Source organism: Gekko japonicus, unplaced genomic scaffold (assembly GCF_001447785.1).
Source record: "Gekko japonicus isolate JY-2015 unplaced genomic scaffold, Gekko_japonicus_V1.1 scaffold71, whole genome shotgun sequence".
NCBI classification, from domain to species: domain Eukaryota; kingdom Metazoa; phylum Chordata; class Lepidosauria; order Squamata; family Gekkonidae; genus Gekko; species Gekko japonicus.
In genome coordinates this window covers 1,245,955-1,250,494 of record NW_015164667.1, presented here as the reverse complement: position 1 = coordinate 1,250,494, position 4,540 = coordinate 1,245,955, and positions in this window count along the sequence as shown.

Here is a 4,540-nt window from a genome sequence, read left to right as displayed (position 1 = left end):
GCTGGGCATGGAATTATTTGTATAGTTCAGATTTTATAGATAACTTCTTGTCACAAGATAGCTGCATAAGCACATCAGCCATAAACACAATCTTCTTTCCAAGCAGATGTTTCTCAAAAGGGATATGAGGAGTTTAATGTGGATTCTATTTGAAATCTGTAAAGTTGGCCAGAGATTCAGTTCCCGTTACGCTAATATATGCAAGTATGACAAATAATCTTACAAGCTATTAATAGCATTTTATTTCTTCAGTATGATTTCTGAGCAGACAGAAAGCCAGTGGTGGTATTAAATGATAGAAGAATGATAATGATAGGCCATGAATAAAGCAGTAGAGTGGCTCCTCCTCTTTACCTTGCTCCATAGAGGGCAGAGCTCTAAATTGATAGAGGTGGAAGGGGGGCTTCTTTAGCACAGCCACTGCCACAAATGCATTTTAGGAGCTATGGGGTTTTTTTTCCTTTTAAACAAAACCGAGTTGTCCCATCCACAAGTGATAGATCTTTTCAGTTGTTCATATCAGAGAAATGCTGCTATTCACTGTAAAGGTCACAGATATCCTCACTGGAAGTAGTGCAGGAATACGCAGCCCTGAAATAATTAAAACATTCTTTTACGCAATGGCATAGGGATAGGTTGGCTGGGATGGTGTTGCCTGTCATGATTTATGGGGTCTTCCACACTGCTTATCTGGCCCAAGTTCAGTGCATTTGACAAGTGCAGATTTTCCCTCTGCTTCTTCACAGCATTGTAATGCATTTGTGTACCTCCATGGATTTGACACCCCCGCACTAGAGACTCTGGATGCAGTGAAAATCCAGAAGTGTTTGCCATTCATCATAACCACAGGACTAGAAAGAATTTATCACACTATGGAAAGAACTTCTGAAAAAGTGCTGGAGTTTGCTTCCTTGTGTTTTTTTTTTAATCCAGTGCCTTCATTATATTACTGTTGTGCTCACTAAACATTTAAGCAGAATTTAAAATGTATTTAATCCAGTCAGTCACACTCATGAATAAGAATCTCAGTGTCAAGGAAAGCAGGAATGCAAGTCACTTATGACCAATGTTCCCTCTAAGCTGTGGAGTCTTGTGAGCAAAAATTCTACTTTGTGAGCTACTGGCATGAAAGTTGTGAGCGAGTGATTTGGCAACTGCATCAATTAGTTTGCTCTGGAGCCATCCTTCCTGAGCAAAGGCAAACATGTGTGAGCCAGAGGCTAAAAAACTGTGAGCTAGCTCACACTAGCTCAGCTTAGAGGGAACACTGCTTATGACCTGCAAAACTTCCACTGTATGCTTTTCCCTAGTCAAAACAGTGGGAAGAAAGCTATCTGTTTTCAGGACATTTGAAAACATGCTGCTAGAAAAGAGAAGGATCCAGAACCACCTGCTGTCCTATCAGTAGAATGCCTGATCAGAATCTTAGGTGGGCCAGGCCCCGACCACCTCCCTAGAAGTGGAAGATATCTTGCGGTGACAGTGCAGAGTGCTAGCTGTTCTGGGGCTTTTTAAAGACAGGGTGCCCCTGTTGCATGTTAAAGCAGAGAAAAATAAGAACAATACAGCTTATGCAGTTGAACAGCATAAGCTGTATTGAAATGGAGTTTGTTTTCTCACACTTCTGGGTTTTATCTTTGTGGAACTGAAGATATGCAATCTTAGAGACATTTTACCTGCTTTGATGGAAGAAAGTAAATTTTCACCTAAAATGGCGTAGATGGCCATGGTTACCATGATGTGTAGTTTGGCTCCTAGTAGTTAAGGGTATGGACCCAGCAGGTGATTTTTAATTATTGTGTAGGTTTTGTGATTTTCTGTATGTGGAGTAGAACATCTCTTAAACAGGGCAGGATAATAATATACTAAATCATTGTATGTCACTTTCAGTCTTTTCTTTGTTATTCTTTCATTGTTTCATTTACCGTAGTTTTAGTTTAGTTTAGTCATTTAGTTTAGAATTGCTTCATTCAACTTAGGAAAAACTCAGAAGGAGAATGATAATAGGCTGGAATAATGAGTCCATGCATGGGAACTTGTACCAATGTGTATTCAGTATTTGTTTCCTTTCTGACTTACTGATGCCACATAATAGAACTCAAAAGTGTAGCATTAGTAATCAGAGCAAAAACTCTCTTAGCAAATACCTTTCCTTCTCTTAAAAGCTTTGACTTGGTTTGAGTCAGTAATCAAATAACTTTTTCTTGCCATGGGTTCTGTGTAGCACTGCAGATCTTAGTCCTCTGAGCAACAGCTGTTTCATACAATTTACTACAACCCATCCTGTCATGAATTAATGCAACCAGATACCATTGTAGGCTGTCCAGTAAGCCTTGAAGCACTTTGATTATTGCAAAAGCTCTGTTACCTGTGAAATAGCTGCAAAAATCCTTTGAAAATCCCACCTTAAATTTAGTTTAAAAGCCCCACCATGCTGGGGTAACATTAACTGCAGACTTAATTATGAATTAAATAGCTTTAAAAGCAGCTGGCAGTGAAAGCACCCTGCTCTAAAATGGCTTTTGCTACATTAGATTGTTATGGCAGCTGACATTTCAGCTTTGGTCACCACAGTGTCTTGGGAAAGGTGCATAAACCATTAGGAAATGAATTTGAGCTGGTAGAATTGTTGCCCTCGACTTATATTGGATTCAGTTTTTTCTCCCAGTATATTCAGGATGTTGCTGATGTTTGCATACCTCTTAATCCCTTGTCACTTCACTTTTATATGATATGTCTGTCACAGCTGCGGACTGATCTTTATAGGTCTAGATCAAATTTAAAGGAAAAAACCATGAAATAGTGTTGCCTGTTCTTTGACTCTGTGGGGGTTCTGCGTTTTTTCTTATGCCAGAGTTGCCCTCCCTGTATGTGGTGCCAAGGACAAAGACTCTTGATTAGTGACTGGTTACAGAGAAGCATATAATAAATTATGTGTTTACTTTCAATGAATCACTCCATTTTTGAGGTCTAGAATGCATTTCAAAAGACATAATCTCACAACCTGCACGTCAAATATCATGTATTAACTGGGATTGTCTGGTTGTGTCTACATGAAGCTTCACTGGATGGGGGGCGGGGATGGAAAATGTTTGTGCTGAATGAGCCACTGTGAATTGAACCCAGGCTGTCTCCTGCTCATCTCCACACTAGAACAGGGCCCCTCTGGCAGAACCAGTACAGACCGCATTGGGGGGGGGGGTACAATTCAAGGTTTAGCATTTGATAAAGATGCTGAACCCCGTTGTGACTACTTTATCTGGGAGTTTATCCCAAGCTTCCAGGTTATCTAATTGAATGCAGGACAGGGTGACTCCCTTATAGATGCAACCTTATTCTGTACTTCACAGAGCACCCTTTTCATCACTGAGTCATCTCAGACAGGCATTGCGGGATCTGAAATGTGGACTTCAGGGTCAATAGAGTGCAGCTTCCAGGCCTGTGTGAACATTGGAATTATTTTCCCTGTCTCATATATTCCTGGTGACCACTTACTGTCTCCTGCCCCTCTTCTCTTAATACAAATTCTACAAAAACCCTAATTATTCCTTTATTAAATCTTATTATTCACATTCACCCAAAGTAAGATTGCCTGTGCATACTGTGTTTAATAGTGCCTAAAATTTCCTAAATGTTCATTACTGTGGAGGGCTTGGTGTTCCAAAGACAAACAGACTTGTCTTTGTGTTGTACACATGCAGTGATACTCATTCAATTAAAAAAAGAAGCTTAAGTTCAGATTCTCCTGATAACTTGACCCATAGCACTCAGGCACCTGCAGTTTAATTTGTAAGTGGCTTACTGTTTTACAGAGTAGATTCTAGCAAAAGTCTGGTGGCCTTACTATACATCTCTTTCCTCACATTTTTGACCACATGTGTTAAAGTCTTCCACAAATCCTAGAAAGTGCTGTGCTATTTATGAACCAAGCTGTATGTTTGTGTGTGTGTCCACCCAACCACACACAATAAAAATAGCATAAAAATAAATAATCAAACCTGAAACCCCAGCCAAAGCATACATTTTTAACATCAGATATTGCACTTAGTTCTGCTGGTTTTCTTTGACAATGATACAAATGCTTAATGATACAAATACATAAAACTAACTTGGGAATATAAAGATAAATTTGGGACTATAAATATAAATGCTGTGATTTTAATCTGTAGTAGTGTTTATTTAAAATAAAAGTTTCTTTGGCTCTTGTCTACTAATGCTGATGCATACATAGTGTTTCTCAGGGGTCATTTTGTAGAAAAAGAGGTGCAGGAGCTCATTAGCATAACTCACTAGCATAACTTATTTGCATATACCACACCCCATGACATCACCGGAAGCGTGTCAGAAGGCAACAGCCACTGCTCAGGCTCCACTGGACTGTTTTGGATTGCTAGCTATTGGGGGGGGGGGGTGCGAAGCGCAGATCTGCCCTAGCAGAGGAGGGAGAGCTTGTACCTAAATAAACCTTGACCTTAAAGGTGCCACTGGACTGTTTTAGATTGCTAGCTGGGGGGGGGGGGAGCAAAAGCTCTGGGCGGGA